The 14,293-nt window shown below is 42.6% G+C and overlaps 1 protein-coding gene across 1 annotated transcript in view; it reads right to left on the reverse strand.

The window, feature by feature from the left end:
- The window catches only part of LOC122809192 (beta-1,4-galactosyltransferase 3-like), a 974,722-nt gene that overhangs the window by 520,198 nt on the left and 440,231 nt on the right, over positions 1–14,293 (reverse strand). The window lies entirely within an intron of this gene.

Here is a 14,293-nt window from a genome sequence, read left to right on the forward strand (position 1 = left end):
CATCCACTGGGTATCACATGGATACTGTCCCCATACATGCATATCACATTGTACATGGTTGCTGTACACACACATGCCCCACATGGTGCTGTGGTTCCCATATTCCACTGTGGCGTGGGTACACATCTGCAGGGCCACACATATCTGTACTGTGTGTGTTGCTGGTACATAGGTAGCCTTTGTACCTGTGCCATACACACATCTACACACGGGCAGGGTTACAATAACACATTCATGGTGTACCTTCCACAACGGCTACGACTTTACATGGCACGGCATAGTCATGCCGTGATGTATACCAGGCTCAGACAGTTTACATATGCGGATGACAGACGGGGAACACATCTGTACTCATCTGCGTACCACTTACACAGGGGTGTCATCTACTCTGACATGGGCCATGTCCTCCGCATTAGTGATGCATGTAGTACTCCTACATGGCAATTGCAGTGGGCGGGGTGAATGAAGCACTCCTGCATATGTGCACACATGCCACATTGCATAGCCTGGGCTTCTGTGTTACTTCCGCAGACACGACACACACCATGCTGTGGAACGTAGGTCCTGTGCACATCCCACAGGGACACACTGTGGCACTGGTCATGTGATAGCTCCCTTGCTGATAGGGTGACACATAGTCATGGTACCACCACAGCGGCAGTACTGTGTAGACATGCAGTTGACATCCACCTCTGCTGTTCAGTGGACACTACCATGAGGAGGTGACACTACTGTGTACACTGCACATGTGTTTACACGTGGACCTGCCGGACGTCATTGTTGCACACATTGCACCTGCTACAGATTGTTTGGACATGGTTACTTGGTGTTCCTTCCATTTCGGGTGGCTATTCTGCTACTACTCTGTCCCATAGGTACAGGCCATACATATCCTGTTAGTGTACATAACACTAGGCCATACCTCCATTATGCATGCTATGCCTGTGATACTGTGTATGATGTCTGTCATATCCACCATGACAGCTTTACATTACACATACTTGACATAGTAACCCCTACTGCGAGGCATACGTGCACACATTACGTATGACATCGACAGTATATGCCCATACACATGTGTGCTGTGACAGTATACATACATGTCCTATCCCCTGCTGTGGCACTTCCTTGTTGGACATCCACTGCCAGCATCGGCATGGGTGGTGGCATTGTTCTGTGTTTTGCCCCCCTATGGCAGCCCTTGGGTTATCCCGGCTGTGTACATGATGTCCCACTGCTGTGCACACGGTGTCCACAGTTGTTGGTATGCTCAGCGGGATAGCACTACATAACCACCTTTCACCACTCTCTGCTTTATGGACAGGTATCCTTACTTACAAACACCGTTCACATACAGTGCAGCTTCGTCATACATATCATGCGTTACACACCAGTACATCTCGTGGGTTCTACATACCTTTCCTGTGTTTACTTCCGTTTTCCGTTCGAGTCTCGCTATATCGTTAACTCTCAGTCGAGCCGTTTTTTAGTAGTGGTTCGGTATGAACATACAGTCTGAATATCCTAGGAGTCTTCCTTATATCCGTTGTCACCTGCGACATGTGGGTTCATCACACCAATAGCTGTTCCTCGTTGTGTACTTATGCGCATATCACCTGTGCATCTACTCCATTCGTACAGTACACGTCGGAACTAGGGCATGGTTCATTCCTCGACTGGGCGTTGGTTATTTGCACTACCTTCGTGGAGATGGTCTGTATTGTGTTATGTTATGTGTGACTGCAGCCACTATGTGTGGCGTCAGGTACATTTCGCAGTGGTGTTAGCCGTGGATTGTGTGTGTTGGGTATGGTATTATGTTCGACATGTGGGTGTCCCTGTCCTGGCGGCGTCTGTTGATGGCGTTTTGCATTCGGATGTGTAACATAGCTCTTGTATTCCTTTACACAACGGATGCAGGTATGCATCCGCTGCTGATAGTGTTTCCCACGCGAGATGTTGTGGTTATGCCGCTGTCATTGACTGCCTGTATGTTTTTGCTGCTATTGCGGCTTGTATCCCTTTGATATGTGCGATGGGGTATATCGGCGGTTGTGGGTGACGGGTACGGGTTGTGGGCCTTGCATTTCTACATACACAGTATGCTTGTGTGTGTGCTCCATCCCTGCCTGGGGAGCTGCAAGTTACCTGTCTGTTGTTCAGGGAGTGTAGGTTTTGTTGATGTCGTCTGGTGTCGGTATCGCCTGCATGTGTGCTTCCTGCATGTATTCCTCCGTCACATCGGTAGTATATCTGCGGCTGTTCGTACGTGCCGACTATCCCTTGGCATTTTGTCCCGGATATTTACGGTCATTGTGGTCCTGTACTTGGGACGGCCTGTATGCTACCGGTTGCCACCTATTCGGGTGGCGATTGCTTGTTTGACACTCGTAGAACACACAGAGGTGTTTACGGGCCGATACGTAACCACGATCGGTGCCGGGGTAGCACATGCGTATTTCCGCGGTACATGACTATTGCTGTGTAACGTTGCCGACTTATCGTTTTGAAATTAACATATCGGTGCCATACATACGGTCATGGTTTGTACATACGTCCTTTGCATTTCATGTTGGCTATACTCCTGTGGTACATTCTGGGACATTTTCGCTTTGCATCGTTTTACGTCACCACGCGCCTAGCAAGGGAGGGTCTCTCAGTACTACTTTGGGGGTACTGCTGTACATACGCCTGTGGTTCCTATACTGTATGCCTACACATGTTATTCCACTCCGCCTGTCACGTCACCTACATGCACATTTTACAGTGGCACACACATTACACTCGCACAGCGGAACACACGACACCCTCACCGCACACATACTCATACTGCCGCTGTCACAGGGACGGTTGCACACAGTACCTACGTTGCCCGCATCACCGGCGGCGGTGTCTACCTCCGCCCTCATATCCTAATAATATTACCCGCACATGTCCTGTTACTGTACCGTGGCCTGGCGATCATCCCGACTCGCGATTATGCATTTAGGTAGGTTGACCTTTCCATGGGTGGCGTTCCCTGTTCTGTCAACCCTCCCGGATACTTGGGTTGTTGTTCACTATGTTTACTATGTAGAGATATCGCATCTTACTTCTCTGTCACCTTGCATCCCTCTGATTCCCTGTCTTACCTGTTGTACTTTATATCTGTGTATGTGTACATATATTTCTACGTGTGTAATGATATCTATCTCCATATCTGTGTATGCACATATGTACATATGTGTACACCTTGCGGTGAACGTGGCAGCATACGGCAATGCCGTCTGCTGTAGGACCCGCGTACGGTTGAGGTGTTGGCGTTCCATGCTCCGCTGGCTGTTGGGTGTGCAGTGTTTGGGTGCTACCTATGTTGGAGTCACACATGGGACCACCCATATGGTACACATTACGGGCGGCCATGTTTGTGTGCCGTCCATTTCACTGTGTGTGCAGGTAGGGAGGTGTCAGTCCATGGGGCCTACGCTGTCAGAGTATGTGCTATACGTTCCCTCTTTGCCAAGGCATAGGCATATTGGGTACGCCTCCGTCTGCCTACTGGGGCTGGCACAGTGTGTTCATGGCGCTGAACGCTCTGTGCCTGTGCTTGCCTTGGCAGTTGTGGCGGGCTTGGTGGCCCTTCACCATTATGTCCCTGCAGCAGCTGTTTCCGCAGGATCATGTTATGTAGCATGGCACATACTATGAATATGTGGGCACATGTGCCTGGAGAGTACTGCAGGGCTCCACCGGATGTATCCAAGCACCGGAACCGTGATTTCAGCATCCCAAACACACGCCTATGATTATTCTGGTTTGTGCGTGTGCCTCATTATGGCGTTCTTGCATGTGTGTGTGTGCATTTCTGATGGGTGTCATCATCCACGGCTCCAGTGCATAGCCAGCATCCCACACAAGGTGGCCTTGTGTGATGTCCCCCCTGGCGAATACCTGATACAGCTGTGAGGCATGCCAGATATGGGAGTCGTGGTAGCTTCCAGGGCTGCCAGCACACACATCCATGATAATGCCCTGCGCATTGCACACGACCTGGCAATTGATGGAGGGGAATCCCTTGCGGTTTATGTAGCGTCTACCCTGCTCCCCGGGTGGTGACTTGATTTGTATGTGCGTACAGTCTATCGCACCCAGTACCTCCGGGTATCGTGCCACACGCTGGAAGTTGCGATATTGCTAGCCAACTCCTCCTGAGATCTGGGGAAGTATATATACTCATGGGCATGTCGTAACATGGCATCCAGAAACTGGTGTAGTACCCTGGATGCTGATGCCTGTGAGATGCCCATTATATCCTCGGTTGGCCTTTGAAAGGTACCTGTAGCCAGTATTCGCAAGCTTACACATACCTTTGTGTCCACTGGGATGGGCTCCCCTCTGTTGTTTCTTGTTCTCAGGCGTGGCCGGCACAGCTCCGCTATTTGCTGTAACGTGTCCCTGTCCACCCTGTAACGCTCTACTATCTCCAGGTCTTGAAGCCCCTGGTAGGTTACCCTTGGTCTGAACACTCTCCTTCTCCTCTGAGGCCTACGGTAGTTGTCGGCACCCTCCTCCGCAACTCCGTCTGTCTCTGACACATGCTGATGTATCACAGCCACGGCGGCACCCAACATATACATTTTAAAAGTTCCCCGTGTGTTTACACCCTAAAGTGCGGCATTTGGGAATACGCGCTGTGTGTTGTGTGCATTCACACTTTATACTGTTGTGCTGTACACCCGGTGATGTCATTGGGTGTGTCTGTGCAGCCGTATCTGTGGATTATCTTCCGTGTTTTACCGTTGGCACTGCAACGCTGTTGCCTTTGGTGTTACATTACACTTGCCTGCATTGGTTTAGCTTTAGACCTTACCTTACTGTTTCTGCACGTTGCACCTACTATTTCCTGGAGTGCATCCTGCAGGGACATGGCATATCATGCATTTTGTCTGCCGCCGCCATTATGCTACCTCTCTATTTGGCTGTGCTGTAACGGTTCTTCGCTCTTTGCAATTCTGCTACATCCCCTACTTTCTTTGCATTCATATGCCTCCCCTTTCCCATTTTGCGGGATTCTGCATGCAGAGTTGTCAGCTGCCTCCAATTGCCCTTCGTGGGTTGATTGGTGTTGATTGCTCATTACGACTCCAATTACACTGCTTCCGCATTTCCTCATATTCTCCGCATCACCTTCCTGTATCCGTGGTTGTTGACGGGGCGGCCGTCACATGACTGGGTTGGGGGAACATAGTCATCCTCGTGCACATGCATCTGTGCGCGCATTGTGTACTCTCAGTGCATCTATTTCCTCACACGCCGGTCCTGCTGCTGTGATGTGCATTGTACAGCCCATGTTTGCTGGGCTCCAATGTGCTTCCTCCTACAGTGGCACACCCCTCTGCGGTTGACATGTATTCCCTCTGGGCCACTCCTCGGTGTATTACCGCTGCGCCGTTTGGTGCAGCCTTATGCCGGCGGGGGTTTTGCGATCCAGTATTATCTGCCTCATTTGCTTGGCAATGACTACTAATACATGGTTACGCCGGCGAACACTGCCGCCACTCCTTGGCAACCCTTGAGCTGTGGTTGTGGCTTTCCATGCATACTATGGTGTATTGTGGCTGTGAAGCTGATGTGTATTATACTGCTCTTTTATGACATTGTCATATTATTTCATTGTTTCACTCCTTCCGCGGACATGTCCTGGGGTTCTGCTGTGGTTTCTGCGGACATACCATTTATGTCATTATTTACATTTTGTGCATGTTTTCTTTTGACATTCTCGGTGTCTTTCGCCATTGGCATATTGCACCAGTATGATACCTGACGTTGACAGCCTTCCGTTACTCCTATGTCATGTTTGTTTGGATATATGTAAACCGTTTTTTTTTTTGGTTTACATTGCCGTGCCCTTATGCTACGCCTGCGCCACTTCGTGGATCGCTATATGCCTTCATTTGCATGGTGCAACACCGCACATGGGGTGTTTAACATACCTACGCCGGAGGCGGCGCAACTCAGGTGCACGCCGGTAGTGCACGTGGAATTGGATCATACCTGAATCGCTCGGCGGCCATGTCTGGCGTTGTGGCGCCTATGCTATGCGTGCGCCTGGCACAAGGTTCATGAATCCCGGGGATTATCTTTTAACTTTTTTTTTGTGATTCATTTTTTTTTTTTTAAATTCAGTATACATTTTTCTCCTTTTTGTTTTATGTTGACTGGTAGTTCCCTCCTTGATGAGACAAACATTCTCCTACAACTCCTATATGTAGCGCAGGCTATCTGATAGATTCCAACTGGAAATCATTTAAAGAAGGTAAAACAAGAGATAAGAAAATTCTTATGGGGAATTGAAATACCTCACTTAGCATGGAAGATGGTAGTAATGCCCAAGGGGTAAGGAGTCTGGAAGTGACAGATATGAAAGAGTGTCTTGGAATAGCCTAACTAGCATTATTCATGCAGTGTCTTGAGTTTAATTACTAGTAAGTATGGAAATAGATGGTATGGCAAAGATTCAACCTTGAAAAAGAAACAGATGAAACTGAAAAGATAGTATGAGGAGAAGGCAAGAAATTGGACCATCCCCTATTGAGGTAATTGCAGACGCTAATGGTTCAGTTATGCAGTGAATAAAACAAACTGAAATAGATTAGAACAGCAGTCCCAATTGGGAAAACATGGAAAATTTCCAAAAATAAAAGCTTATATTAATTCTGGAGGAAGCAAGGGACAATGATTAGGTATTGGCATCAGATAATTAAAAAGCAGGGTGCTATTAAGTTGGAAAGAATAAGTCAAAGTTGAAAGTTTTAAGTGTAATGATTTCTGAGTTCTTTGTTGAACTATCCCTGAATACTGAGATAGCTTGTATATTAATATATGTTTTTACAAACAGGTGCTACCATAACAAAAAGAAGGCAGAGGAATCTGTACCTTCCTAACTGGAAATTAAATGGTCATAGTTTCAAAATTGCACCACCTAACCTTTTCTGCTGGGAACTCAGGGATGAAATCAACATTTAGCACTCTTATAGACTTTCTCAGTTGTAAGTAATGGATAATTCTCTCTTTAAATCACTTTTATTTATATCTGATAGACCAATACAAGTGCAGATATCAGTCATTCTACAAAACAGTGACCGTCCTAGTCACCCTTCCTTTTGATGTGATTGCCTCTTAAGGACAATAGGTTTTTCATTTTTGCTAATTCATAGTTCCATTAATTCATATCATCTTCAGTCCTGAGAGTTTCTAGCATTTATGTATTTGTTTGTTTATTTATGTGTTTGTTTGTTTACATTTATCCATCATGGCAAAGCACTGATTGTATGGACCTATTCCTACTTCAGCCAGGAGAAAGTAATAAATAAAACGACTAGTGCATAAGAGTAAATATACACAAGACATAACTATATACAACAAACAGAAAAGAATGCAGCAAAGTGTACAGTTGCAAACTATACATTACAGATTACATGACTTTGAACAATTCATTATGAGAATTGTTTGATTTAGAGCAACATGTGTAGTGGAGAGTTGACAGGTGGATGCTAGAAGTGGTTTGTAGAGTATAGTTGGTCACATAAACATAAATACTAGATGAAGATTGAAAGAAGGTTGGAGGCAGTAGAAAATTATTGACAGATATTTACAGAGTGATATACATGAATAATATATTTCCAAGTAATATGGGTTGAAATATTTCTACTGATCCAAAATCTATGTAACTGCATTTTGCATAAAACATTTACATTTAGCCGCTTCTTACAAGTGGGCTTTAAATTTTGTGTTGACTTTAGAAGTAAATGCTTAGGATTCTAATGGAGGTAGAGTGGAATGACATTCTTTGAGAAAAAGAACTGAAAATCTATGTTTGCTGCTGTGGTGTCTGGTAAGAGCCAAATGGAGGGAAGACACATTTCTGGTTGTGATTGGAGACTATAGATTGTTTTTCTTCTTGCAAACATTCTTCCAGCTAGATATGAGAAAAAAATAAGTTTAGTTGTTTGAAAAAGAGAGAGTGCAGAAGGATGTCTGGTTGCTGTTGGACTAGTAGCTAATTTGTCTGATCTGAACAATGATTCTCATTCTGATCTTCAAGGAAGATGAAGTTATAAATTCTATTAGAGCTTGTTTGCAGTGTTTGGGTTCTTTTTATGGCTGTGGCAGTTCATGGAGATTCACATTCTAATTGGTCTTGCATAATTCACTTCACAGTGGTTTTCCTACCTCCATCTGAAAGAAATGGGATACTTTCAGTATGTACAACAGAAGGTGTTGAATCTTATATCCAGTCTGCATGACAGAATGCTGGAAGTTAAGACTGGTCTTGCCATTTGTCTAGGTATTTGAAAGATTGTGTAATTTCAATAGGCTTCAAGGATGATTCATTCTGACAACATTAAAACTAGCTTGGGTGAGGTGTCAACGAGCAAAGATTTGGGTTTGGAAATGTTAAGTCACTGCTTCCTAGAGCTCAGTCAATTAGCACCTATTGAAGTTGAGATTGTATGGCTGAGTGTGATGTACATGGTCTACAGAGTACCATGTTGTCAGAATAAAGTATCATTGGGAGCTTCAGGTGGTCATTTAGGAGTTAATTAACGTGCAGTGAGATGAGTAGTGGAAAAGGACTAATCTTTGAAGTATGTCTCAAACCATCATTTTTTTGTGTGAGGCAGAAGTCATTTTTCTCTGAAAATTAAGTTAGAAGGGAAATCTTGGGAAATTTTGTGTGGTTTTGAAGATTATTCCACTAACTAATAGGATGTCATGAAAAAGTTGGTGATCTTTGATTTAGTTTCTGTAAGCTGACCCTTGTCCATGTTAATTAAATTATCTATTACTGTCCAGAGGACTGCCATAGTGCTACAGCCTGTCCAGAATCATTGCACAGATTCAGTATACCTCTGCAACTGTGTGAATTATTCTGTACACAGACAGTCTCTGGTTTTATAGTGTGAAGTTGTTTTATCATCACAGGCCTCTCAGAAGCCAAATGAAACAAAACATAGAAGAATTAACTTCTTTGTGTGTTATGATCTAAAAACAGTGATTGTGTGCTTCCTTTTTTATGCCTTCATATCAGCAGTTTTTGACTCAGAGGTGCCACTTTTCAGTCAAAATATGTTAACAATATGTACACGACTCTCAGTATTTTATAGCTGTATTGTTTTTGAAGTATCTATAAGCAAACAAAGTCTGTAGCTGTGTATAATTTAAATTCAGCATTACTTATTAATCTTTAGTACTTCTTTCTAACAATCCAAATTACATCTTGTCTCCATGCTTCAGAGGCATTTTCATATATCAATGGATCCCCATTTCATTTCCATAATACTAACAAATGATTTCTGTATTTTTGTTCAATAAGAAGCACTCTCTTTTGAGCACACTTCTCTTTACTTTTACACATCTTGGAAAATAGCTTTCCTGGCACAGATTCTACAAGAGTTACTGAAAGCAAAGACAGTGCTATATCCCTTAGTTATAGCCACTCCTAGTACATAACTTGAAAGTTATTTGCTGGATTGTTTTTCTGGTGTCCATTTCTGCCATAATGCATGGTCATATGATTCCTCTTTTGACAATCATTACCTAATTTCTAACATTTTACTTGGATCTCATTTTATATTACATCATCATTTTCTTCTGGCTGTTCCCGTTAGGGGTCGCCACAGCGGATCATCTGTTTCCATTTCTTCCTGTCCTCTGCATCATGCTCTTTCACACCAACCGCCTGCATGTCCTCTCTCACCACATCCATAAACCTCATCTTAGGCATTCCTCTTTTCCTCTTACCTGGCAGCTCCATCCTTAGCATCCTTTTCCCAATATACCCAGCATCCCTCCTCAGCACATGTCCAAACCAACGCAATCTCGCCTCTCTTGCTTTGTCTCCAAACTGTCCAACCTGAGCTGACCCTCTAATATACTGATTCCTAATCCTGTCCATCCTAGTCACACCCAGTGCAAATCTTAACATCTTTAACTCTGCCACATCCAGCTCTGACTCCTGCCTTTTCGACAATGCTACTGTCTCCAACCCATATAACATAGCTGGTCTCACTACCCTCTTGTAGACCTTCCCTTTCACTCTTATTGGTACCCGTCTGTCACAAATCACTCCTGACACTCTTCTCCACCCAGTCCACCCTGGCTGTACTCTCTTCTTTACCTCTCTTCCACACTCATCATTACTCTGAACTGTTGATCCCAAGTACTTAAACTCATCCACCTTTACCAACTCTACTCCCTGCATCCTCGCCATTCCTCTACCCTCCCTCTCATTTACACACATATATTCTGTTTTAGCCCTGCTGACCTGCATTCCTCTCCTCTCTAAAGCATTTCTCCACCTCTCCAGGGTCTACTCAACCTGGTCCCTACTCTCACTACATATCACAATGTCAACTGCAAACATCATAGTCCACGGGGCCTCCTGTCTAATCTCATCTGTCAACCTGTCCATCACCACTCCTTCTCCTTAATTAACTCATGCAACTGTGTGCTAGTATTCTCAGTTGCAGTGCACATATCATTAGATTTTTGTGAGGTCACATCTGCTTCTCTTAAAAGTCTGCCACATGTTGGAACTTTTCTTATACCAGATATTATTTATTTATATAGTTATTTTACATTTGTTGACCAGGATAGTCTGTCTGGGTGTGAGCCCGTTTTTCAGTGGAGGCCCAGAGAGAAAAGCTCCAATAAAACAAGAACAACATTGACAGATACAGTGTCAGTTTTACATAGAATTTAACAGAAATATCCAGAGACAATAAAGAAAGTAGAATATACAATAGGCACTTTAGTGAAAAGGAGAACGTTATTAGAATACAGTAAAGTCATATATATATATATATATATATATATATATATATATATATATATATGTATATATGTGTGTGTGTGTGTGCATATATATATATATATATATATATCTCTTTTTTTTTTTTTTTTTTTTTTTTTTTTTTTGAGGGCAGGGGTCCATCTTTAGTTGATCATTTGAGTACACTTTAATACTTGTACATATAACCTTACAAAAAAATAAATTATCAAATTATACTCTTATTGTAGGTAGCTGATAGGTGGTGTTAACAAGTGGGAGTGGGGTATACATGGAGACTATAAAATTTAGAGGATGAAATTTGGTGTGGGCTTATGTGGTATTAGCCTGGCTTGGTGCAGGAGCAGAGCCAGTTGTTAGTGAGGTGGTCTTTGAGCAGAATTTTGAATTGGTGTAGGTTGGAAGCATTTAGGATGTGTTGAGGGATTGAGTTCCAAAGTTTAGAAATGTGGTGGTAGTAGAGGGCATCCCTGGTTTTGTTGTTGCTTTTGGATACTTGGAGGAGTGTTTTGTGTGAGGATCAGAGTTGTCAAGTGTTGGTATATGGTTGGAGTAATTGTTGTAGGGCTGGGGTTCTGTTTGGCTGGTATTTTAGTTGGTGAGTAAAAACAAGTGGGGTATAGGTTAGTTGTTGTGGGAATTCTAGCCAATTTATTTGTTGTAGGGCAGAGCAGTGGTGGGACCTATATGGGGAGATAGTGGCAAACTTGGCTATTTTATTGTAGGCTGATAAGGTTTGTAAAGATGGGAGAAGCATAGAGAACAGTAGATAAGAGATGAGTCTTGGTGACGCTTAGACTAGAATGGCTAGTTAGGAAAGGATTAATTCGGTAAAGAGAGCCTAGTTTGATGTGTGTTTTTTTAATGGTTTGAGAGAGGTGTAGGTCGAATTGTAATTCGCTATCAATTGTGACACCTAGTAATTTGGTATGTGAGCTGGTGTGTATGATTGTGCTGTTGGAGGAGTGGATTTGAAAAGTGGTTGAGGGATTGGGTGTTTTGGTGGGGAGAAAGAGCATGAGTTTAGACTTGTTTGTATTGAGTATGAAGTTAGTGTTAGTTAGCCAGGATTCTACTTCTAAGAAGGATTGTTGTGTTATAGTCTGTAGTTGTGTCAGACAGGGGGCGGAGCATATCAGGGTAGAGTCATCTGCATACTGGATGACAGAGGCGAGAGATGTGGATTTATGGAGTTGATTTGTGAAGATGGTAAAAAGTAGGGGGCCTAATATGGAGCCTTGTGGAACTCCTATGTTAACAGGGAGCAAAGATGATAGCTCCTGTTGCCAATTAAACAGCCTGCTGGCATTTGGTTAGATGGCTGTGGAACCAAGCTCGGGAAGAATAACTGAGATGTAATGTGGCCAGTTCTGACACCACTTTATGGTGTGAAACTGTGTTGAATGCCTTTGAGAGATCTAGAAAGAAGGACAAGATATATTTATTCTGATTTCTGTGTTCATTTATTGTGTTAACAAAACTGAGGAGAGCGGTTGTGGTGCTGTGGTGGGGTGAAAACCATGGTGTGTGTTTGATAGGAGGTTATTGGAAAGAAGGTAGTTTAGAAGCTGGGAGTGAATACATTTTTCTAGTATTTTGGAGAGGGTGAAAGAATGGCAATGGACCTGTAGTTAGTAAGCTCGGTAGAGTTGCCACCTTTATACGGTGTGGTGATATAGGAGAGTTTCCAGAATAGTGGGACATGGTTCTCAGAGATAAAGCTGTTGAGGATGATAGAAATGGGGTAGGCTATGACTTCGGAGGCAGCTTTGAGGAATTCTGATGGGAGGTTGTCAGCAGCTAGGCTGGTGGGCTTGAACTTACTGAGTATTTTTTTTATGGTATGGGTTGGGACGGGGTTAAAGGAGAAGGAGTTTACACCCTCATTGTTGACTACGGGGATTGTAGTAGTGATGTTTTGGTCATAGTCAACAAGTGAGTGAATTGTCTTTATGAAAAAGGAATTTAATTATTTTAACATTTTAAATGAATCATATCATTTACCAAATTCATAATACCTGACTGTCCTTTAATTCAATAGTATAAGCACTGGTGGTTTTATAAAGAATAAATGTCAGCAACTTTCAAATTATTGTCCTTTATTAGGCATATAATAATGCCTGAACTCTTCTCTTACTGCTACAGTTTTAACTTTCTCCTCTCCGAGAATAAGAAAAGAGTTAAATAACTTCAAGGCTTCTTCTCATACTGATATGTAGGAATATAGTTCACTGCAACATTTGAAGGTTATAAATTGAATTTCTGAAGCCAAAGTTTAACTCACTTTCCTTGTACAACTTCAGAATATGTATCTGATCACTGTACAGGGAAAAAGAACTGTGACTATTATCCTAACTAACCCCCTACAAATCCCTTAATTATCTCCCATGATACTCAGGATCCAAATGGTTTGGAGAACATGGCTAGGCTTGTAAAGGCCCTAGTGTTCATTAGTCTAGGAACAGACTATAAACCTATGAGATACATTACTGAGCACAACATTCTGCTTCAGTGAAACATTCCAAAATGCATTGATTGTTTCAAGTCTTGTGGAGCTTTAAGAGTACCACAGTGTTTCTGGATTGTTTTGAGATAGATGGTTAAAGAAAAAGTAAAAATAATTGAGTCTGAAGATAGTCTCTATGGTCCTGGTGCTGTAGTAATTTGGATGGTATGCTCCTTGTTAGATAGTTATCAGAAATTAGAGACGTAGATCTTGGAAATGGTATATGTGTATGTATCATTTCATTCACCAGAGTTTCTACGTGTTATATCTGCACTGATGAATACATTAGTCCTTTAATGCACACATCTATTTAAGAAGTATGTTGTCCTGTGTGCTGTGCATAACTTATACGCTTTCTGATGTGGACTTTTTTTGGTAAAGCACTTAACTGTTAATGTCCACAGATAATAAAAATGTGTTTTTAACTGTTACAAGCCGGAGAATTCCTGTGCTTTATAGTTCACACTTATGGACACTGAAAATGCTGTCGTAGATGACAATGTGCTATGGTGTAAGGGCATTGTCATCCCATTTAGGAATCTGAGTTTGGCATATAATGTAGAATATGCTGAAGCAGCTTATTAGAAATATTTTTGAAGGTGAAACCTTGGACATAGCATGATCTTATCATACACAAAAATATTTGCTTCCTTAATATGATATCTATTCCTGGGATAATCATATGTTTGTACTGTCCAGATTTCACAGAATGTCCATATTTTTGCCTCATACGTTTGGTCTGCTCTTGATAAAATGTGTGGTTTTCTGGCAAATCACTGACAATTGGAATCGCTAAATAATACACATACTTGAGTTTCAGATGTCACATTGTTTAGAAAATGTGTGTTAACACAAATCTTTTTATTCTAGCAACTTTCAAAGATTATAAGAGCAATATTTAAAATCTGTCCATATTTCTTAGCCTTTCCCTCTATTATTTTACAGTTTGTCCAGAT

The sequence above is a fragment of the Protopterus annectens genome, chromosome 8.part0 (genome assembly GCF_019279795.1).
Source record: "Protopterus annectens isolate FY-2018-M chromosome 8.part0, PAN1.0, whole genome shotgun sequence".
NCBI lineage: Eukaryota > Metazoa > Chordata > Ceratodontiformes > Protopteridae > Protopterus > Protopterus annectens.